Source organism: Phyllobates terribilis, unplaced genomic scaffold, assembly GCF_046119375.1.
Source record: "Phyllobates terribilis strain yellow unplaced genomic scaffold, ASM4611937v1 Scaffold_4__5_contigs__length_816908805, whole genome shotgun sequence".
Taxonomy (NCBI): Eukaryota; Metazoa; Chordata; class Amphibia; order Anura; family Dendrobatidae; genus Phyllobates; species Phyllobates terribilis.
In genome coordinates this window covers 191606112-191630389 of record NW_027362764.1, presented here as the reverse complement: position 1 = coordinate 191630389, position 24278 = coordinate 191606112, and positions in this window count along the sequence as shown.

Genomic DNA, 24278 nt, shown 5'->3' with positions numbered 1-24278 from the left:
TTCAGCCGCAAATATCTCTATTTAAAAAAGTGTGGTATACCCCAGTAAATAATAACTGTGGTTTTGCCATCCCACGGTAAAAAATCTCTATTATTCAGCTTTTGGTAGTTTTTTACGTGAAGAAAAACAGTAGTGTCTCCTGACTGTTGTGACACAAAAATATATCTGTTGAAAATAGTCTTGTGTAGGCCCAACATCCCAGTGTGGTTTCGCAGTTCCACGGGTCAAATCGCTGTACTATCCAGTTTTGGGCCTTTGGTATCTAAAAAAAAAGCAGTTTGAGTGAGTCGCTCACTGTTCAGCCTCAAATATCTCTATTTAAAAAAGTGTGGTATACCCCAGTAAACAATAACTGTGGTTTTGCCATCCCATGGTAAAAAATCTCTATTATTCAGGTTTTGCTATATTTTCCGTAAAGAAAAACAGTAGTGTCTCCTGACTGTTGTGACACAAAAATATATCTGTTGAAAATAGTCTTGTGTAGGCCCGACATCCCAGTGTGGTTTTGCAGTTCCATGGGTCAAATCGCTGTACTATCCAGTTTTGGGCCTTTGGTATCTAAAAAAAAAGCAGTTTGAGTGTGTCGCTCACTGTTCAGCCGCAAATATCTCTATTTAAAAAAGTGTGGTATACCCCAGTAAACAATAACTGTGGTTTTGCCATCCCACGGTAAAAAATCTCTATTATTCAGCTTTTGGTAGTTTTTTCCGTAAAGAAAAACAGTAGTGTCTCCTGACTGTTGTGACACAAAAATATATCTGTTGAAAATAGTCTTGTGTAGGCCCTACATCCCAGTGTGGTTTCGCAGTTCCATGGGTCAAATCGCTGTACTATCCAGTTTTGGGCCTTTGGTATCTAAAAAAAAAAGCAGTTTGAGTGAGGCGCTCACTGTTCAGCCTCAAATATCTCTATTTAAAAAAGTGTGGTATACCCCAGTAAACAATAACTGTGGTTTTGCCATCCCATGGTAAAAAATCTCTATTATTCAGGTTTTGGTATATTTTCCATAAAGAAAAACAGTAGTGTCTCCTGACTGTTGTGACACAAAAATATATCTGTTGAAAATAGTCTTGTGTAGGCCCGACATCCCAGTGTGGTTTCGCAGTTCCATCGCTCAAATCGCTGTACTATCCAGTTTTGGGCCTTTGGTATCTAAAAAAAAAGCAGTTTGAGTGTGTCGCTCACTGTTCAGCCGCAAATATCTCTATTTAAAAAAGTGTGGTATACCCCAGTAAACAATAACTGTGGTTTTGCCATCCCACGGTAAAAAATCTCTATTACTCAGGTTTTGGTATATTTTCCGTAAAGAAAAACAGTAGTGTCTCCTGACTGTTGTGACACAAAAATATATCTGTTGAAAATAGTCTTGTGTAGGCCCGACATCCCAGTGTGGTTTCGCAGTTCCACGGGTCAAATCGCTGTATTATCCAGTTTTGGGCCTTTGATATCTAAAAAAAAAGCAGTTTGAGTGTGTCGCTCACTGTTCAGCCGCAAATATCTCTATTTAAAAAAGTGTGGTATACCCCAGTAAACAATAACTGTGGTTTTGCCATCCCACGGTAAAAAATCTCTATTATTCAGCTTTTGGTAGTTTTTTCCGTAAAGAAAAACAGTAGTGTCTCCTGACTGTTGTGACACAAAAATATATCTGTTGAAAATAGTCTTGTGTAGGCCCGACATCCCAGTGTGGTTTCGCAGTTCCATGGGTCAAATTGCTGTACTATCCAGTCTTGGGCCTTTGGTATCTAAAAAAAAAGCAGTTTGAGTGTGTCGCTCACTGTTCAGCCGCAAATATCTCAATTTAAAAAAGTGTGGTATACCCCAGTAAACAATAACTGTGGTTTTGCCATCCCACAGTAAAAAATCTCTATTATTCAGCTTTTGGTAGTTTTTTCCGTAAAGAAAAACCGTAGTCTCTCCTGACTGTTGTGACACAAAAATATACCTGTTGAAAATAGTCTTGTGTAGGCCCGACTTCCCAGTGTGGTTTCGCAGTTCCACGGGTCAAATCGCTGTACTATCCAGTTTTGGGCCTTTGGTATCTAAAAAAAAAGCAGTTTGAGTGTGTCGCTCACTGTTCTGCCGCAAATATCTCTATTTAAAAAAGTGTGGTATACCCCAGTAAACAATTACTGTGGTTTTGCCATCCCACGGTAAAAAATCTCTATTATTCAGGTTTTGGTATATTTTCCGTAAAGAAAAACAGTAGTGTCTCCTGACTGTTGTGACACAAAAATATATCTGTTGAAAATAGTCTTGTGTAGGCCCGACATCCCAGTGTGGTTTCGCAGTACCAAGGGTGAAATCACTGTACTATCCAGTTTTGGGCCTTTGGTATCTAAAAAAAAAGCAGTTTGAGTGTGTCGCTCACTGTTCAGCTGCAAATATCTCTATTTAAAAAAGTGTGGTATACCCCAGTAAATAATAACTGTGGTTTTGCCATCCCACGGTAAAAAATCTCTATTATTCAGCTTTTGGTAGTTTTTTCCGTAAAGAAAAACAGTAGTGTCTCCTGACTGTTGTGACACAAAAATATATCTGTTGAAAATAGTCTTGTGTAGGCCCTACATCCCAGTGTGGTTTCGCAGTTCCATGGGTCAAATCGCTGTACTATCCAGTTTTGGGCCTTTGGTATCTAAAAAAAAAAGCAGTTTCAGGGAGGCGCTCACTGTTCAGCCTCAAATATCTCTATTTAAAAAAGTGTGGTATACCCCAGTAAACAATAACTGTGGTTTTGCCATCCCACAGTAAAAAATCTCTATTATTCAGCTTTTGGTAGTTTTTTCCGTAAAGAAAAACCGTAGTGTCTCCTGACTGTTGTGACACAAAAATATACCTGTTGAAAATAGTCTTGTGTAGGCCCGACTTCCCAGTGTGGTTTCGCAGTTCCACGGTCAAATCGCTGTACTATCCAGTTTTGGGCCTTTGGTATCTAAAAAAAAAGCAGTCTGAGTGTGTCGCTCACTGTTCTGCCACAAATATCTCTATTTAAAAAAGTGTGGTATACCCCAGTAAACAATAACTGTGGTTTTGCCATCCCACGGTAAAAAATCTCTATTATTCAGGTTTTGGTATATTTTCCGTAAAGAAAAACAGTAGTGTCTCCTGACTGTTGTGACACAAAAATATATCTGTTGAAAATAGTCTTGTGTAGGCCCGACATCCCAGTGTGGTTTCGCAGTACCACGGGTCAAATCGCTGTACTATCCAGTTTTGGGCCTTTGGTATCTAAAAAAAAAGCAGTTTGAGTGTGTCGCTCACTGTTCAGCTGCAAATATCTCTATTTAAAAAAGTGTGGTATACCCCAGTAAATAATAACTGTGGTTTTGCCATCCCACGGTAAAAAATCTCTATTACTCAGGTTTTGGTATATTTTCTGTAAAGAAAAACAGTAGTGTCTCCTGACTGTTGTGACACAAAAATATATCTGTTAAAAATAGTCTTGTGTAGGCCCGACATCCCAGTGTGGTTTCGCAGTTCCACGGGTCAAATCGCTGAATTATCCAGTTTTGGGCCTTTGGTATCTAAAAAAAAAGCAGTTTGAGTGAGTCGCTCACTGTTCAGCCTCAAATATCTCTATTTAAAAAAGTGTGGTATACCCCAGTAAGCAATAACTGTGGTTTTGCCATCCCATGGTAAAAAATCTCTATTATTCAGGTTTTGGTATATTTTCCGTAAAGAAAAACAGTAGTGTCTCCTGACTGTTGTGACACAAAAATATATCTGTTGAAAATAGTCTTGTGTAGGCCCGACATCCCAGTGTGGTTTCGCAGTTCCATGGGTCAAATCGCTGTACTATCCAGTCTTTGGCCTTTGGTATCTAAAAAAAAAGCAGTTTGAGTGTGTCGCTCACTTTTCAGCCGCAAATATCTCTATTTAAAAAAGTGTGGTATACCCCAGTAAACAATAACTGTGGTTTTGCCATCCCACGGTAATAAATCTCTATTATTCAGCTTTTGGTAGTTTTTTCCGTAAAGAAAAACCGTAGTGTCTCCTGACTGTTGTGACACAAAAATATACCTGTTGAAAATAGTCATGTGTAGGCCCGACTTCCCAGTGTGGTTTCGCAGTTCCATGGGTCAAATCGCTGTACTATCCAGTTTTGGGCCTTTGGTATCTAAAAAAAAAGCAGTTTGAGTGTGTAGCTCACTGTTCAGCCGCAAATATCTCTATTTAAAAAAGTGTGGTATACCCCAGTAAACAATAACTGTGGTCTTGCCATCCCACGGTAAAAAATCTCTATTATTCAGGTTTTGGTATATTTTCCGTAAAGAAAAACAGTAGTGTCTCCTGACTGTTGTGACACAAAAATATATCTGTTGAAAATAGTCTTGTGTAGGCCCGACATCCCAGTGTGGTTTCGCAGTACCACGGGTCAAATCGCTGTACTATCCAGTTTTGGGCCTTTGGTATCTAAAAAAAAAGCAGTTTGAGTGTGTCGCTCACTGTTCAGCCGTAAATATCTCTATTTAAAAAAGTGTGGTATACCCCAGTATATAATAACTGTGGTTTTGCCATCCCACGGTAAAAAATCTCTATTATTCAGGTTTTGGTATATTTTCCGTAAAGAAAAACAGTAGTGTCTCCTGACTGTTGTGACACAAAAATATATCTGTTGAAAATAGTCTTGTGTAGGCCCGACATCCCAGTGTGGTTTCGCAGTTCCACGGGTCAAATCGCTGTACTATCCAGTTTTTGGGCCTTTGGTATCTAAAAAAAAAGCAGTTTGAGTGTGTCGCTCACTGTTCAGCCGCAAATATCTCTATTTAAAAAAGTGTGGTATACCCCAGTAAACAATAACTGTGGTTTTGCCATCCCACGGTAAAAAATCTCTATTATTCAGCTTTTGGTAGTTTTTTCCATAAAGAAAAACAGTAGTGTCTCCTGACTGTTGTGACACAAAAATATATCTGTTGAAAATAGTCTTGTGTAGGCCCGACATCCCAGTGTGGTTTCGCAGTTCCATGGGTCAAATCGCTGTACTATCCAGTCTTGGGCCTTTGGTATCTAAAAAAAAAGCAGTTTGAGTGTGTCGCTCACTGTTCAGCCGCAAATATCTCTATTTAAAAAAGTGTGGTATACCCCAGTAAACAATAACTGTGGTTTTGCCATCCCACAGTAAAAAATCTCTATTATTCAGCTTTTGGTAGTTTTTTCCGTAAAGAAAAACGTAGTGTCTCCTGACTGTTGTGACACAAAAATATACCTGTTGAAAATAGTCTTGTGTAGGCCCGACTTCCCAGTGTGGTTTCGCAGTTCCACGGGTCAAATCGCTGTACTATCCAGTTTTGGGCCTGTGGTATCTAAAAAAAAAGCAGTTTGAGTGTGTCGCTCACTGTTCAGCCGCAAATATCTCTATTTAAAAAAGTGTGGTATACCCCAGTAAACAATGACTGTGGTTTTGCCATCCCACGGTAAAAAATCTCTATTATTCAGGTTTTGGTATATTTTCCGTAAAGAAAAACAGTAGTGTCTCCTGACTGTTGTGACACAAAAATATATCTGTTGAAAATAGTCTTGCGTAGGCCCGACATCCCAGTGTGGTTTCGCAGTACCACGGGTCAAATCGCTGTACTATCCAGTTTTGGGCCTTTGGTATCTAAAAAAAAAGCAGTTTGAGTGTGTCGCTCACTGTTCAGCCGCAAATATCTCTATTTAAAAAAGTGTGGTATACCCCAGTAAATAATAACTGTGGTTTTGCCATCCCACGGTAAAAAATCTCTATCATTCAGCTTTTGGTGGTTTTTTCCATAAAGAAAAACAATAGTGTCTCCTGACTGTTGTGACACAAAAATATATCTGTTGAAATATTCTTGTGTAGGCCCGACATCCCAGTGTGGTTTCGCAGTTCCACGGGTCAAATCGCTGTACTATAAAGTTTTGGGCCTTTGGTATCTAAAAAAAAAGCAGTTTGAGTGTGTCGCTCACTGTTCAGCCGCAAATATCTCTATTTAAAAAAGTGTGGTATACCCCAGTAAACAATAACTGTGGTTTGGCCATCCCACGGTAAAAAATCTCTATTATTCAGGTTTTGGTATATTTTCCGTAAAGAAAAACAGTAGTGTCTCCTGACTGTTGTGACACAAAAATATATCTGTTGAAAATAGTCTTGTGTAGGCCCGACATCCCAGTGTGGTTTCGCAGTTCCACGGGTCAAATCATTGTACTATCCAGTTTTGGGCCTTTGGTATCTAAAAAAAAAGCAGTTTGAGTGACTCGCTCACTGTTCAGCCTCAAATATCTCTATTTAAAAAAGTGTGGTATACCCCAGTAAACAATAACTGTGGTTTTGCCATCCCATGGTAAAAAATCTCTATTATTCAGGTTTTGGTATATTTTACGTAAAGAAAAACAGTAGTGTCTCCTGACTGTTGTGACACAAAAATATATCTGTTGAAAATAGTCTTGTGTAGGCCCGACATCCCAGTGTGGTTTCGCAGTTCCATGGGTCAAATCGCTGTACTATCCAGTTTTGGGCCTTTGGTATCTAAAAAAAAAGCAGTTTGAGTGTGTCGCTCACTGTTCAGCCGCAAATATCTCTATTTAAAAAAGTGTGGTATACCCCAGTAAACAATAACTGTGGTTTTGCCATCCCACGGTAAAAAATCTCTATTACTCAGGTTTTGGCATATTTTCCGTAAAGAAAAACAGTAGTGTCTCCTGACTGTTGTGACACAAAAATATATCTGTTGAAAATAGTCTTGTGTAGGCCCGACATCCCAGTGTGGTTTCGCAGTTCCACGGGTCAAATCGCTGTATTATCCAGTTTTGGGCCTTTGGTATCTAAAAAAAAGCAGTTTGAGTGTGTCGCTCACTGTTCAGCCGTAAATATCTCTATTTAAAAAAGTGTGGTATACCCCAGTATATAATAACTGTGGTTTTGCCATCCCACGGTAAAAAATCTCTATTATTCAGGTTTTGGTATATTTTCCGTAAAGAAAAACAGTAGTGTCTCCTGACTGTTGTGACACAAAAATATATCTGTTGAAAATAGTCTTGTGTAGGCCCGACATCCCAGTGTGGTTTCGCAGTTCCACGGGTCAAATCGCTGTACTATCCAGTTTTTGGGCCTTTGGTATCTAAAAAAAAAGCAGTTTGAGTGTGTCGCTCACTGTTCAGCCGCAAATATCTCTATTTAAAAAAGTGTGGTATACCCCAGTAAACAATAACTGTGGTTTTGCCATCCCACGGTAAAAAATCTCTATTATTCAGCTTTTGGTAGTTTTTTCCATAAAGAAAAACAGTAGTGTCTCCTGACTGTTGTGACACAAAAATATATCTGTTGAAAATAGTCTTGTGTAGGCCCGACATCCCAGTGTGGTTTCGCAGTTCCATGGGTCAAATCGCTGTACTATCCAGTCTTGGGCCTTTGGTATCTAAAAAAAAAGCAGTTTGAGTGTGTCGCTCACTGTTCAGCCGCAAATATCTCTATTTAAAAAAGTGTGGTATACCCCAGTAAACAATAACTGTGGTTTTGCCATCCCACAGTAAAAAATCTCTATTATTCAGCTTTTGGTAGTTTTTTCCGTAAAGAAAAACGTAGTGTCTCCTGACTGTTGTGACACAAAAATATACCTGTTGAAAATAGTCTTGTGTAGGCCCGACTTCCCAGTGTGGTTTCGCAGTTCCACGGGTCAAATCGCTGTACTATCCAGTTTTGGGCCTGTGGTATCTAAAAAAAAAGCAGTTTGAGTGTGTCGCTCACTGTTCAGCCGCAAATATCTCTATTTAAAAAAGTGTGGTATACCCCAGTAAACAATGACTGTGGTTTTGCCATCCCACGGTAAAAAATCTCTATTATTCAGGTTTTGGTATATTTTCCGTAAAGAAAAACAGTAGTGTCTCCTGACTGTTGTGACACAAAAATATATCTGTTGAAAATAGTCTTGCGTAGGCCCGACATCCCAGTGTGGTTTCGCAGTACCACGGGTCAAATCGCTGTACTATCCAGTTTTGGGCCTTTGGTATCTAAAAAAAAAGCAGTTTGAGTGTGTCGCTCACTGTTCAGCCGCAAATATCTCTATTTAAAAAAGTGTGGTATACCCCAGTAAATAATAACTGTGGTTTTGCCATCCCACGGTAAAAAATCTCTATCATTCAGCTTTTGGTAGTTTTTTCCATAAAGAAAAACAATAGTGTCTCCTGACTGTTGTGACACAAAAATATATCTGTTGAAATATTCTTGTGTAGGCCCGACATCCCAGTGTGGTTTCGCAGTTCCACGGGTCAAATCGCTGTACTATAAAGTTTTGGGCCTTTGGTATCTAAAAAAAAAGCAGTTTGAGTGTGTCGCTCACTGTTCAGCCGCAAATATCTCTATTTAAAAAAGTGTGGTATACCCCAGTAAACAATAACTGTGGTTTGGCCATCCCACGGTAAAAAATCTCTATTATTCAGGTTTTGGTATATTTTCCGTAAAGAAAAACAGTAGTGTCTCCTGACTGTTGTGACACAAAAATATATCTGTTGAAAATAGTCTTGTGTAGGCCCGACATCCCAGTGTGGTTTCGCAGTTCCACGGGTCAAATCATTGTACTATCCAGTTTTGGGCCTTTGGTATCTAAAAAAAAAGCAGTTTGAGTGACTCGCTCACTGTTCAGCCTCAAATATCTCTATTTAAAAAAGTGTGGTATACCCCAGTAAACAATAACTGTGGTTTTGCCATCCCATGGTAAAAAATCTCTATTATTCAGGTTTTGGTATATTTTACGTAAAGAAAAACAGTAGTGTCTCCTGACTGTTGTGACACAAAAATATATCTGTTGAAAATAGTCTTGTGTAGGCCCGACATCCCAGTGTGGTTTCGCAGTTCCATGGGTCAAATCGCTGTACTATCCAGTTTTGGGCCTTTGGTATCTAAAAAAAAAGCAGTTTGAGTGTGTCGCTCACTGTTCAGCCGCAAATATCTCTATTTAAAAAAGTGTGGTATACCCCAGTAAACAATAACTGTGGTTTTGCCATCCCACGGTAAAAAATCTCTATTATTCAGCTTTTGGTAGTTTTTTCCGTAAAGAAAAACAGTAGTGTCTCCTGACTGTTGTGACACAAAAATATATCTGTTGAAAATAGTCTTGTGTAGGCCCGACATCCCAGTGTGGTTTCGCAGTTCCATGGGTCAAATTGCTGTACTATCCAGTCTTGGGCCTTTGGTATCTAAAAAAAAAGCAGTTTGAGTGTGTCGCTCACTGTTCAGCCGCAAATATCTCAATTTAAAAAAGTGTGGTATACCCCAGTAAACAATAACTGTGGTTTTGCCATCCCACAGTAAAAAAACTCTATTATTCAGCTTTTGGTAGTTTTTTCCGTAAAGAAAAACCGTAGTCTCTCCTGACTGTTGTGACACAAAAATATACCTGTTGAAAATAGTCTTGTGTAGGCCCGACTTCCCAGTGTGGTTTCGCAGTTCCACGGGTCAAATCGCTGTACTATCCAGTTTTGGGCCTTTGGTATCTAAAAAAAAAGCAGTTTGAGTGTGTCGCTCACTGTTCTGCCGCAAATATCTCTATTTAAAAAAGTGTGGTATACCCCAGTAAACAATAACTGTGGTTTTGCCATCCCACGGTAAAAAATCTCTATTATTCAGGTTTTGGTATATTTTCCGTAAAGAAAAACAGTAGTGTCTCCTGACTGTTGTGTCACAAAAATATATCTGTTGAAAATAGTCTTGTGTAGGCCCGACATCCCAGTGTGGTTTCGCAGTACCACGGGTGAAATCGCTGTACTATCCAGTTTTGGGCCTTTGGTATCTAAAAAAAAAGCAGTTTGAGTGTGTCGCTCACTGTTCAGCTGCAAATATCTCTATTTAAAAAAGTGTGGTATACCCCAGTAAATAATAACTGTGGTTTTGCCATCCCACGGTAAAAAATCTCTATTATTCAGCTTTTGGTAGTTTTTTCCGTAAAGAAAAACAGTAGTGTCTCCTGACTGTTGTGACACAAAAATATATCTGTTGAAAATAGTCTTGTGTAGGCCCTACATCCCAGTGTGGTTTCGCAGTTCCATGGGTCAAATCGCTGTACTATCCAGTTTTGGGCCTTTGGTATCTAAAAAAAAAAGCAGTTTCAGGGAGGCGCTCACTGTTCAGCCTCAAATATCTCTATTTAAAAAAGTGTGGTATACCCCAGTAAACAATAACTGTGGTTTTGCCATCCCACAGTAAAAAATCTCTATTATTCAGCTTTTGGTAGTTTTTTCCGTAAAGAAAAACCGTAGTGTCTCCTGACTGTTGTGACACAAAAATATACCTGTTGAAAATAGTCTTGTGTAGGCCCGACTTCCCAGTGTGGTTTCGCAGTTCCACGGTCAAATCGCTGTACTATCCAGTTTTGGGCCTTTGGTATCTAAAAAAAAAGCAGTCTGAGTGTGTCGCTCACTGTTCTGCCGCAAATATCTCTATTTAAAAAAGTGTGGTATACCCCAGTAAACAATAACTGTGGTTTTGCCATCCCACGGTAAAAAATCTCTATTATTCAGGTTTTGGTATATTTTCCGTAAAGAAAAACAGTAGTGTCTCCTGACTGTTGTGACACAAAAATATATCTGTTGAAAATAGTCTTGTGTAGGCCCGACATCCCAGTGTGGTTTCGCAGTACCACGGGTCAAATCGCTGTACTATCCAGTTTTGGGCCTTTGGTATCTAAAAAAAAAGCAGTTTGAGTGTGTCGCTCACTGTTCAGCTGCAAATATCTCTATTTAAAAAAGTGTGGTATACCCCAGTAAATAATAACTGTGGTTTTGCCATCCCACGGTAAAAAATCTCTATTACTCAGGTTTTGGTATATTTTCTGTAAAGAAAAACAGTAGTGTCTCCTGACTGTTGTGACACAAAAATATATCTGTTAAAAATAGTCTTGTGTAGGCCCGACATCCCAGTGTGGTTTCGCAGTTCCACGGGTCAAATCGCTGAATTATCCAGGTTTGGGCCTTTGGTATCTAAAAAAAAAGCAGTTTGAGTGAGTCGCTCACTGTTCAGCCTCAAATATCTCTATTTAAAAAAGTGTGGTATACCCCAGTAAGCAATAACTGTGGTTTTGCCATCCCATGGTAAAAAATCTCTATTATTCAGGTTTTGGTATATTTTCCGTAAAGAAAAACAGTAGTGTCTCCTGACTGTTGTGACACAAAAATATATCTGTTGAAAATAGTCTTGTGTAGGCCCGACATCCCAGTGTGGTTTCGCAGTTCCATGGGTCAAATCGCTGTACTATCCAGTCTTTGGCCTTTGGTATCTAAAAAAAAAGCAGTTTGAGTGTGTCGCTCACTTTTCAGCCGCAAATATCTCTATTTAAAAAAGTGTGGTATACCCCAGTAAACAATAACTGTGGTTTTGCCATCCCACGGTAATAAATCTCTATTATTCAGCTTTTGGTAGTTTTTTCCGTAAAGAAAAACCGTAGTGTCTCCTGACTGTTGTGACACAAAAATATACCTGTTGAAAATAGTCATGTGTAGGCCCGACTTCCCAGTGTGGTTTCGCAGTTCCATGGGTCAAATCGCTGTACTATCCAGTTTTGGGCCTTTGGTATCTAAAAAAAAAGCAGTTTGAGTGTGTAGCTCACTGTTCAGCCGCAAATATCTCTATTTAAAAAAGTGTGGTATACCCCAGTAAACAATAACTGTGGTCTTGCCATCCCACGGTAAAAAATCTCTATTATTCAGGTTTTGGTATATTTTCCGTAAAGAAAAACAGTAGTGTCTCCTGACTGTTGTGACACAAAAATATATCTGTTGAAAATAGTCTTGTGTAGGCCCGACATCCCAGTGTGGTTTCGCAGTACCACGGGTCAAATCGCTGTACTATCCAGTTTTGGGCCTTTGGTATCTAAAAAAAAAGCAGTTTGAGTGTGTCGCTCACTGTTCAGCCGTAAATATCTCTATTTAAAAAAGTGTGGTATACCCCAGTATATAATAACTGTGGTTTTGCCATCCCACGGTAAAAAATCTCTATTATTCAACTTTTGGTAGTTTTTTCCGTAAAGAAAAACAATAGTGTCTCCTGACTGTTGTGACACAAAAATATATCTGTTGAAATATTCTTGTGTAGGCCCGACATCCCAGTGTGGTTTCGCAGTTCCACGGGTCAAATCGCTGTACTATCCAGTTTTGGGCCTTTGGTATCTAAAAAAAAAGTAGTTTGAGTGTGTCGCTCACTGTTCAGCCGCAAATATCTCTATTTAAAAAAGTGTGGTATACCCCAGTAAACAATAACTGTGGTTTTGCCATCCCACGGTAATAAATCTCTATTATTCAGCTTTTGGTAGTTTTTTCCGTAAAGAAAAACCGTAGTGTCTCCTGACTGTTGTGACACAAAAATATACCTGTTGAAAATAGTCATGTGTAGGCCCGACTTCCCAGTGTGGTTTCGCAGTTCCATGGGTCAAATCGCTGTACTATCCAGTTTTGGGCCTTTGGTATCTAAAAAATAAGCAGTTTGAGTGTGTAGCTCACTGTTCAGCCGCAAATATCTCTATTTAAAAAAGTGTGGTATACCCCAGTAAACAATAACTGTGGTCTTGCCATCCCACGGTAAAAAATCTCTATTATTCAGGTTTTGGTATATTTTCCGTAAAGAAAAACAGTAGTGTCTCCTGACTGTTGTGACACAAAAATATATCTGTTGAAAATAGTCTTGTGTAGGCCCGACATCCCAGTGTGGTTTCGCAGTACCACGGGTCAAATCGCTGTACTATCCAGTTTTGGGCCTTTGGTATCTAAAAAAAAAGCAGTTTGAGTGTGTCGCTCACTGTTCAGCCGTAAATATCTCTATTTAAAAAAGTGTGGTATACCCCAGTATATAATAACTGTGGTTTTGCCATCCCACGGTAAAAAATCTCTATTATTCAGCTTTTGGTAGTTTTTTCCGTAAAGAAAAACAATAGTGTCTCCTGACTGTTGTGACACAAAAATATATCTGTTGAAATATTCTTGTGTAGGCCCGACATCCCAGTGTGGTTTCGCAGTTCCACGGGTCAAATCGCTGTACTATCCAGTTTTGGGCCTTTGGTATCTAAAAAAAAAGTAGTTTGAGTGTGTCGCTCACTGTTCAGCCGCAAATATCTCTATTTAAAAAAGTGTGGTATACCCCAGTAAACAATAACTGTGGTTTTGCCATCCCACGGTAAAAAATCTCTATTATTCAGGTTTTGGTATATTTTCCGTAAAGAAAAACAGTAGTGTCTCCTGACTGTTGTGACACAAAAATATATCTGTTGAAAATAGTCTTGTGTAGGCCCGACATCCCAGTGTGGTTTCGCAGTTCCACGGGTCAAATCGCTGTACTATCCAGTTTTTGGGCCTTTGGTATCTAAAAAAAAAGCAGTTTGAGTGTGTCGCTCACTGTTCAGCCGCAAATATCTCTATTTAAAAAAGTGTGGTATACCCCAGTAAACAATAACTGTGGTTTTGCCATCCCACGGTAAAAAATCTCTATTATTCAGCTTTTGGTAGTTTTTTCCATAAAGAAAAACAGTAGTGTCTCCTGACTGTTGTGACACAAAAATATATCTGTTGAAAATAGTCTTGTGTAGGCCCGACATCCCAGTGTGGTTTCGCAGTTCCATGGGTCAAATCGCTGTACTATCCAGTCTTGGGCCTTTGGTATCTAAAAAAAAAGCAGTTTGAGTGTGTCGCTCACTGTTCAGCCGCAAATATCTCTATTTAAAAAAGTGTGGTATACCCCAGTAAACAATAACTGTGGTTTTGCCATCCCACAGTAAAAAATCTCTATTATTCAGCTTTTGGTAGTTTTTTCCGTAAAGAAAAACGTAGTGTCTCCTGACTGTTGTGACACAAAAATATACCTGTTGAAAATAGTCTTGTGTAGGCCCGACTTCCCAGTGTGGTTTCGCAGTTCCACGGGTCAAATCGCTGTACTATCCAGTTTTGGGCCTGTGGTATCTAAAAAAAAAGCAGTTTGAGTGTGTCGCTCACTGTTCAGCCGCAAATATCTCTATTTAAAAAAGTGTGGTATACCCCAGTAAACAATAACTGTGGTTTTGCCATCCCACGGTAAAAAATCTCTATTATTCAGGTTTTGGTATATTTTCCGTAAAGAAAAACAGTAGTGTCTCCTGACTGTTGTGACACAAAAATATATCTGTTGAAAATAGTCTTGCGTAGGCCCGACATCCCAGTGTGGTTTCGCAGTACCACGGGTCAAATCGCTGTACTATCCAGTTTTGGGCCTTTGGTATCTAAAAAAAAAGCAGTTTGAGTGTGTCGCTCACTGTTCAGCCGCAAATATCTCTATTTAAAAAAGTGTGGTATACCCCAGTAAATAATAACTGTGGTTTTGCCATCCCACGGTAAAAAATCTCTATCATTCAGCTTTTGGTAGTTTTTTCCATAAAGAAAAACAATAGTGTCTCCTGACTGTTGTGACACAAAAATATATCTGTTGAAATATTCTTGTGTAGGCCCGACATCCCAGTGTGGTTTCGCAGTTCCACGGGTCAAATCGCTGTACTATAAAGTTTTGGGCCTTTGGTATCTAAAAAAAAAGCAGTTTGAGTGTGTCGCTCACTGTTCAGCCGCAAATATCTCTATTTAAAAAAGTGTGGTATACCCCAGTAAACAATAACTGTGGTTTGGCCATCCCACGGTAAAAAATCTCTATTATTCAGGTTTTGGTATATTTTCCGTAAAGAAAAACAGTAGTGTCTCCTGACTGTTGTGACACAAAAATATATCTGTTGAAAATAGTCTTGTGTAGGCCCGACATCCCAGTGTGGTTTCGCAGTTCCACGGGTCAAATCATTGTACTATCCAGTTTTGGGCCTTTGGTATCTAAAAAAAAAGCAGTTTGAGTGACTCGCTCACTGTTCAGCCTCAAATATCTCTATTTAAAAAAGTGTGGTATACCCCAGTAAACAATAACTGTGGTTTTGCCATCCCATGGTAAAAAATCTCTATTATTCAGGTTTTGGTATATTTTACGTAAAGAAAAACAGTAGTGTCTCCTGACTGTTGTGACACAAAAATATATCTGTTGAAAATAGTCTTGTGTAGGCCCGACATCCCAGTGTGGTTTCGCAGTTCCATGGGTCAAATCGCTGTACTATCCAGTTTTGGGCCTTTGGTATCTAAAAAAAAAGCAGTTTGAGTGTGTCGCTCACTGTTCAGCCGCAAATATCTCTATTTAAAAAAGTGTGGTATACCCCAGTAAACAATAACTGTGGTTTTGCCATCCCACGGTAAAAAATCTCTATTATTCAGCTTTTGGTATATTTTCCGTAAAGAAAAACAGTAGTGTCTCCTGACTGTTGTGACACAAAAATATATCTGTTGAAAATAGTCTTGTGTAGGCCCGACATCCCAGTGTGGTTTCGCAGTTCCACGGGTCAAATCACTGTACTATCCAGTTTTGGGCCTTTGGTATCTAAAAAAAAAGCAGTTTGAGTGAGTCGCTCACTGTTCAGCCTCAAATATCTCTTTTTAAAAAAGAGTGGTATACCCCAGTAAACAATAACTGTGGTTTTGCCATCCCATGGTAAAAAATCTCTATTATTCAGGTTTTGGTATATTTTCCGTAAAGAAAAACAGTAGTGTCTCCTGACTGTTGTGACACAAAAATATATCTGTTGAAAATAGTCTTGTGTAGGCCCGACATCCCTGTGTGGTTTCGCAGTTCCATGGGTCAAATCGCTGTACTATCCAGTCTTGGGCCTTTGGTATCTAAAAAAAAAGCAGTTTGAGTGTGTCGCTCACTGTTCAGCCACAAATATCTCTATTTAAAAAAGTGTGGTATACCCCAGGAAACAATAACTGTGGTTTTGCCATCCCACAGTAAAAAATCTCTATTATTCAGCTTTTGGTAGTTTTTTCCGTAAAGAAAACCGTAGTGTCTACTGACTGTTGTGACACAAAAACATACCTGTTGAAAATAGTCTTGTGTAGGCCCGACTTCCCAGTGTGGTTTCGCAGTTCCACGGGTCAAATCGCTGTACTATCCAGTTTTGGGCCTTTGGTATCTAAAAAAAAAGCAGTTTGAGTGAGTCGCTCACTGTTCAGCCTCAAATATCTCTATTTAAAAAAGTGTGGTATACCCCAGTAAACAATAACTGTGGTTTTGCCATCCCATGGTAAAAAATCTCTATTATTCAGGTTTTGGTATATTTTCCGTAAAGAAAAACAGTAGTGTCTCCTGACTGTTGTGACACAAAAATATATCTGTTGAAAATAGTCTTGTGTAGGCCCGACATCCCAGTGTGGTTTCGCAGTTCCATGGGTCAAATCGCTGTACTATCCAGTTTTGGGCCTTTGGTATCTAAAAAAAAAGCAGTTTGAGTGTGTCGCTCACTGTTCAGCCGCAAATATCTCTATTTAAAAAAGTGTGGTATACCCCAGTAAACAATAACTGTGGTTTTGCCATCCCACGGTAAAAAATCTCTATTATTCAGCTTTTGGTAGTTTTTTCCGTAAAGAAAAACAGTAGTGTCTCCTGACTGTTGTGACACAAAAATATATCTGTTGAAAATAGTCTTGTGTAGGCCCTACATCCCAGTGTGGTTTCGCAGTTCCATGGGTCAAATCGCTGTACTATCCAGTTTTGGGCCTTTGGTATCTAAAAAAAAAAGCAGTTTGAGTGAGGCGCTCACTGTTCAGCCTCAAATATCTCTATTTAAAAAAGTGTGGTATACCCCAGTAAACAATAACTGTGGTTTTGCCATCCCATGGTAAAAAATCTCTATTATTCAGGTTTTTGTATATTTTCCATAAAGAAAAACAGTAGTGTCTCATGACTGTTGTGACACAAAAATATATCTGTTGAAAATAGTCTTGTGTAGGCCCGACATCCCAGTGTGGTTTCGCAGTTCCATGGCTCAAATCGCTGTACTATCCAGTTTTGGGCCTTTGGTATCTAAAAAAAAAGCAGTTTGAGTGTGTCGCTCACTGTTCAGCCGCAAATATCTCTATTTAAAAAAGTGTGGTATACCCCAGTAAACAATAACTGTGGTTTTGCCATCCCACGGTAAAAAATCTCTATTACTCAGGTTTTGGTATATTTTCCGTAAAGAAAAACAGTAGTGTCTCCTGACTGTTGTGACACAAAAATATATCTGTTGAAAATAGTCTTGTGTAGGCCCGACATCCCAGTGTGGTTTCGCAGTTCCACGGGTCAAATCGCTGTTCTATCCAGTTTTGGGCCTTTGGTATCTAAAAAAAAAGCAGTTTGAGTGAGTCGCTCACTGTTCAGCCTCAAATATCTCTATTTAAAAAAGTGTGGTATACCCCAGTAAACAATAACTGTGGTTTTGCCATCCCATGGTAAAAAATCTCTATTATTCAGGTTTTGGTATATATTCCGTAAAGAAAAACAGTAGTGTCTCCTGACTGTTGTGACACAAAAATATATCTGTTGAAAATAGTCTTGTGTAGGCCCGACATCCCAGTGTGGTTTCGCAGTTCCATGGGTCAAATCGCTGTACTATCCAGTCTTGGGCCTTTGGTATCTAAAAAAAAATCAGTTTGAGTGTGTCGCTCACTGTTCAGCCGCAAATATCTCAATTTAAAAAAGTGTGGTATACCCCAGTAAACAATAACTGTGGTTTTGCCATCCCACAGTAAAAAATCTCTATTATTCAGCTTTTGGTAGTTTTTTCCGTAAAGAAAAACCGTACTGTCTCCTGACTGTTGTGACACAAAAATATACCTGTTGAAAATAGTCTTGTGTAGGCCCGACTTCCCAGTGTGGTTTCGCAGTTCCACGGGTCAAATCGCTGTACTATCCAGTTTTGGGCCTTTGGTATCTAAAAAAAAAGCCGTTTGAGTGTGTCGCTCACTGTTCTGCCGCAAATATCTCTATTTAAAAAAGTGTGGTTTAGGCCAGTAAACAATAACTGTGGTTTTGCCATCCCACGGTAAAAAATCTCTATTATTCAGGTTTTGGTATATTTTCCGTAAAGAAAAACAGTAGTGTCTCCTGACTGTTGTTACACAAAAATATATCTGTTGAAAATAGTCTTGTGTAGGCCCGACATCCCAGTGTGGTTTCGCAGTTCCATGGGTCAAATCGCTGTACTATCCAGTTTTGGGCCTTTGGTATCTAAAAAAAAAGCAGTTTGAGTGTGTCGCTCACTGTTCAGCCGCAAATATCTCTATTTAAAAAAGTGTGGTATACCCCAGTAAACAATAACTGTGGTTTTGCCATCCCACGGTAAAAGATCTCTATTATTCAGCTTTTGGTAGTTTTTTCCGTAAAGAAAAACAGTAGTGTCTCCTGACTGTTGTGACACAAAAATATATCTGTTGAAAATAGTGTTGTGTAGGCCCGACATCCCAGTGTGGTTTCGCAGTTCCATGGGTCAAATCGCTGTACTATCCAGTCTTGGGCCTTTGGTATCTAAAAAAAAAGCAGTTTGAGTGTGTCGCTCACTGTTCAGCCGCAAATATCTCTATTTAAAAAAGTGTGGTATACCCCAGGAAACAATAACTGTGGTTTTGCCATCCCACAGTAAAAAATCTCTATTATTCAGCTTTTGGTAGTTTTTTCCGTAAAGAAAACCGTAGTGTCTACTGACTGTTGTGACACAAAAACATACCTGTTGAAAATAGTCTTGTGTAGGCCCGACTTCCCAGTGTGGTTTCGCAGTTCCACGGGTCAAATCGCTGTACTATCCAGTTTTGGGCCTTTGGTATCTAAAAAAAAAGCAGTTTGAGTGTGTCGCTCACTGTTCAGCCGCAAATATCTCTATTTAAAAAAGTGTGGTATACCCCAGTAAACAATAACTGTGGTTTTGCCATCCCACGGTAAAAAATCTCTATCATTCAGCTTTTGGTAGTTTTTTCCGTAAAGAAAAACAATAGTGTCTCCTGACTGTTGTGACACAAAAATATATCTGTTGAAATATTCTTGTGTAGGCCCGACATCCCAGTGTGGTTTCGCAGTTCCATGGGTCAAATCGCTGTACTATCCAGTTTTGGGCCTTTGGTATCTAAAAAAAAAAGCAGTTTGAGTGAGGCGCTCACTGTTCAGCCTCAAATATCTCTATTTAAAAAAGTGTGGTATACCCCAGTAAACAATAACTGTGGTTTTGCCATCCCATGGTAAAAAATCTCTATTATTCAGGTTTTTGTATATTTTCCATAAAGAAAAACAGTAGTGTCTCATGTCTGTTGTGACACAAAAATATATCTGTTGAAAATAGTCTTGTGTAGGCCCGACATCCCAGTGTGGTTTCGCAGTTCCATGGCTCAAATCGCTGTACTATCCAGTTTTGGGCCTTTGGTATCTAAAAAAAAAGCAGTTTGAGTGTGTCGCTCACTGTTCAGCCGCAAATATCTCTATTTAAAAAAGTGTGGTATACCCCAGTAAACAATAACTGTGGTTTTGCCATCCCACGGTAAAAAATCTCTATTACTCAGGTTTTGGTATATTTTCCGCAAAGAAAAACAGTAGTGTCTCCTGACTGTTGTGACACAAAAATATATCTGTTGAAAATAGTCTTGTGTAGGCCCGACATCCCAGTGTGGTTTCGCAGTTCCATGGGTCAAATCGCTGTACTATCCAGTCTTGGGCCTTTGGTATCTAAAAAAAAATCAGTTTGAGTGTGTCGCTCACTGTTCAGCCGCAAATATCTCAATTTAAAAAAGTGTGGTATACCCCAGTAAACAATAACTGTGGTTTTGCCATCCCACAGTAAAAAATCTCTATTATTCAGCTTTTGGTAGTTTTTTCCGTAAAGAAAAACCGTAGTGTCTCCTGACTGTTGTGACACAAAAATATACCTGTTGAAAATAGTCTTGTGTAGGCCCGACTTCCCAGTGTGGTTTCGCAGTTCCACGGGTCAAATCGCTGTACTATCCAGTTTTGGGCCTTTGGTATCTAAAAAAAAAGCAGTTTGAGTGTGTCGCTCACTGTTCTGCCGCAAATATCTCTATTTAAAAAAGTGTGGTATAGGCCAGTAAACAATAACTGTGGTTTTGCCATCCCACGGTAAAAAATCTCTATTATTCAGGTTTTGGTATATTTTCCGTAAAGAAAAACAGTAGTGTCTCCTGACTGTTGTGACACAAAAATATATCTGTTGAAAATAGTCTTGTGTAGGCCCGACATCCCAGTGTGGTTTTGCAGTTCCATGGGTCAAATCGCTGTACTATCCAGTTTTGGGCCTTTGGTATCTAAAAAAAAAGCAGTTTGAGTGTGTCGCTCACTGTTCAGCCGCAAATATCTCTATTTAAAAAAGTGTGGTATACCCCAGTAAACAATAACTGTGGTTTTGCCATCCCACGGTAAAAAATCTCTATTATTCAGCTTTTGGTAGTTTTTTCCGTAAAGAAAAACAGTAGTGTCTCCTGACTGTTGTGACACAAAAATATATCTGTTTAAAATAGTGTTGTGTAGGCCCGACATCCCAGTGTGGTTTCGCAGTTCCATGGGTCAAATCGCTGTACTATCCAGTCTTGGGCCTTTGGTATCTAAAAAAAAAGCAGTTTGAGTGTGTCGCTCACTGTTCAGCCGCAAATATCTCTATTTAAAAAAGTGTGGTATACCCCAGGAAACAATAACTGTGGTTTTGCCATCCCACAGTAAAAAATCTCTATTATTCAGCTTTTGGTAGTTTTTTCCGTAAAGAAAACCGTAGTGTCTACTGACTGTTGTGACACAAAAACATACCTGTTGAAAATAGTCTTGTGTAGGCCCGACTTCCCAGTGTGGTTTCGCAGTTCCACGGGTCAAATCGCTGTACTATCCAGTTTTGGGCCTTTGGTATCTAAAAAAAAAGCAGTTTGAGTGTGTCGCTCACTGTTCAGCCGCAAATATCTCTATTTAAAAAAGTGTGGTATACCCCAGTAAATAATAACTGTGGTTTTGCCATCCCACGGTAAAAAATCTCTATTATTCAGCTTTTGGTAGTTTTTTACGTAAAGAAAAACAGTAGTGTCTCCTGACTGTTGTGACACAAAAATATATCTGTTGAAAATAGTCTTGTGTAGGCCCGACATCCCAGTGTGGTTTCGCAGTTCCACGGGTCAAATCGCTGTACTATCCAGTTTTGGGCCTTTGGTATCTAAAAAAAAAGCAGTTTGAGTGAGTCGCTCACTGTTCAGCCTCAAATATCTCTATTTAAAAAAGTGTGGTATACCCCAGTAAACAATAACTGTGGTTTTGCCATCCCATGGTAAAAAATCTCTATTATTCAGGTTTTGCTATATTTTCCGTAAAGAAAAACAGTAGTGTCTCCTGACTGTTGTGACACAAAAATATATCTGTTGAAAATAGTCTTGTGTAGGCCCGACATCCCAGCGTGGTTTTGCAGTTCCATGGGTCAAATCGCTGTACTATCCAGTTTTGGGCCTTTGGTATCTAAAAAAAAAGCAGTTTGAGTGTGTCGCTCACTGTTCAGCCGCAAATATCTCTATTTAAAAAAGTGTGGTATACCCCAGTAAACAATAACTGTGGTTTTGCCATCCCACGGTAAAAAATCTCTATTATTCAGCTTTTGGTAGTTTTTTCCGTAAAGAAAAACAGTAGTGTCTCCTGACTGTTGTGACACAAAAATATATCTGTTGAAAATAGTCTTGTGTAGGCCCTACATCCCAGTGTGGTTTCGCAGTTCCATGGGTCAAATCGCTGTACTATCCAGTTTTGGGCCTTTGGTATCTAAAAAAAAAAGCAGTTTGAGTGAGGCGCTCACTGTTCAGCCTCAAATATCTCTATTTAAAAAAGTGTGGTATACCCCAGTAAACAATAACTGTGGTTTTTCCATCCCATGGTAAAAAATCTCTATTATTCAGGTTTTGGTATATTTTCCATAAAGAAAAACAGTAGTGTCTCCTGACTGTTGTGACACAAAAATATATCTGTTGAAAATAGTCTTGTGTTGGCCCGACATCTCAGTGTGGTTTCGCAGTTCCACCGCTCAAATCGCTGTACTATCCAGTTTTGGGCCTTTGGTATCTAAAAAAAAAGCTGTTTGAGTGTGTCGCTCACTGTTCAGCCGCAAATATCTCAATTTAAAAAAGTGTGGTATACCCCAGTAAACAATAACTGTGGTTTTGCCATCCCACAGTAAAAAATCTCTATTATTCAGCTTTTGGTAGTTTTTTCCGTAAAGAAAAACCGTAGTGTCTCCTGACTGTTGTGACACAAAAATATACCTGTTGAAAATAGTCTTGTGTAGGCCCGACTTCCCAGTGTGGTTTCGCAGTTCCACGGGTCAAATCGCTGTACTATCCAGTTTTGGGCCTTTGGTATCTAAAAAAAAAGCAGTTTGAGTGTGTCGCTCACTGTTCTGCCGCAAATATCTCTATTTAAAAAAGTGTGGTATAGGCCAGTAAACAATAACTGTGGTTTTGCCATCCCACGGTAAAAAATCTCTATTATTCAGGTTTTGGTATATTTTCCGTAAAGAAAAACAGTAGTGTCTCCTGACTGTTGTGACACAAAAATATATCTGTTGAAAATAGTCTTGTGTAGGCCCGACATCCCAGTGTGGTTTCGCAGTACCACGGGTCAAATCGCTGTACTATCCAGTTTTGGGCCTTTGGTATCTAAAAAAAAAGCAGTTTGACTGTGTCGCTCACTGTTCAGCTGCAAATATCTCTATTTAAAAAAGTGTGGTATACCCCAGTAAATAATAACTGTGGTTTTGCCATCCCACGGTAAAAAATCTCTATTATTCAGCTTTTGGTAGTTTTTTCCGTAAAGAAAAACAGTAGTGTCTCCTGACTGTTGTGACACAAAAATATATCTGTTGAAAATAGTCTTGTGTAGGCCCTACATCCCAGTGTGGTTTCGCAGTTCCATGGGTCAAATCGCTGTACTATCCAGTTTTGGGCCTTTGGTATCTAAAAAAAAAAGCAGTTTCAGGGAGGCGCTCACTGTTCAGCCTCAAATATCTCTATTTAAAAAAGTGTGGTATACCCCAGTAAACAATAACTGTGGTTATGCCATCCCATGGTAAAAAATCTCTATTATTCAGGTTTTGGTATATTTTCTGTAAAGAAAAACAGTAGTGTCTCCTGACTGTTGTGACACAAAAATATATCTGCTGAAAATAGTCTTGTGTAGGCCCGACATCTCAGTGTGGTTTCGCAGTTCCATGGGTCAAATCGCTGTACTATCCATTTTTGGGCCTTTGCTATCTAAAAAAAAAGCAGTTTGAGTGTGTCGCTCACTGTTCAGCCGCAAATATCTCTATTTAAAAAAGTGTGGTATACCCCAGTAAACAATAACTGTGGTTTTGCCATCCCACGGTAAAAAATCTCTATTATTCAGGTTTTGGTATATTTTCCGTAAAGAAAAACAGTAGTGTCTCCTGACTGTTGTGACACAAAAATATATCTGTTGAAAATAGTCTTGTGTAGGCCCGACATCCCAGTGTGGTTTCGCAGTTCCACGGGTCAAATCGCTGTACTATCCAGTTTTGGGCCTTTGGTATCTAAAAAAAAAGAAGTTTGAGTGAGTCGCTCACTGTTCAGCCGCAAATATCTCAATTTGAAAAAGTGTGGTATACCCCAGTAAACAATAACTGTGGTTTTGCCATCCCACAGTAAAAAATCTCTATTATTCAGCTTTTGGTAGTTTTTTCCGTAAAGAAAAACCGTAGTGTCTCCTGACTGTTGTGACACAAAAATATACCTGTTGAAAATAGTCTTGTGTAGGCCCGACTTCCCAGTGTGGTTTCGCAGTTCCACGGGTCAAATCGCTGTACTATCCAGTTTTGGGCCTTTGGTATCTAAAAAAAAAGCAGTCTGAGTGTGTCGCTCACTGTTCTGCCGCAAATATCTCTATTTAAAAAAGTGTGGTATACCCCAGTAAACAATAACTGTGGTTTTGCCATCCCACGGTAAAAAATCTCTATTATTCAGGTTTTGGTATATTTTCCGTAAAGAAAAACAGTAGTGTCTCCTGACTGTTGTGACACAAAAATATATATGTTGAAAATAGTCATGTGTAGGCCCGACATCCCAGTGTGGTTTCGCAGTTAAACGGCTCAAATCGCTGTACTATCCAGTTTTGGGGGTTTGGTATCTAAAAAAAAAGCAGTTTGAGTATGTCGCTCACTGTTCAGCCGCAAATATCTCTATTTAAAAAAGTGTGGTATATCCCAGTAAACAATAACTGTGGTTTTGCCATCCCACGGTAAAAAATCTCTATTACTCAGGTTTTGGTATATTTTCCGTAAAGAAAAACAGTAGTGTCTCCTGACTGTTGTGACACAAAAATATATCTGTTAAAAATAGTCTTGTGTAGGCCCGACATCCCAGTGTGGTTTCGCAGTTCCACGGGTCAAATCGCTGAATTATCCAGTTTTGGGCCTTTGGTATCTAAAAAA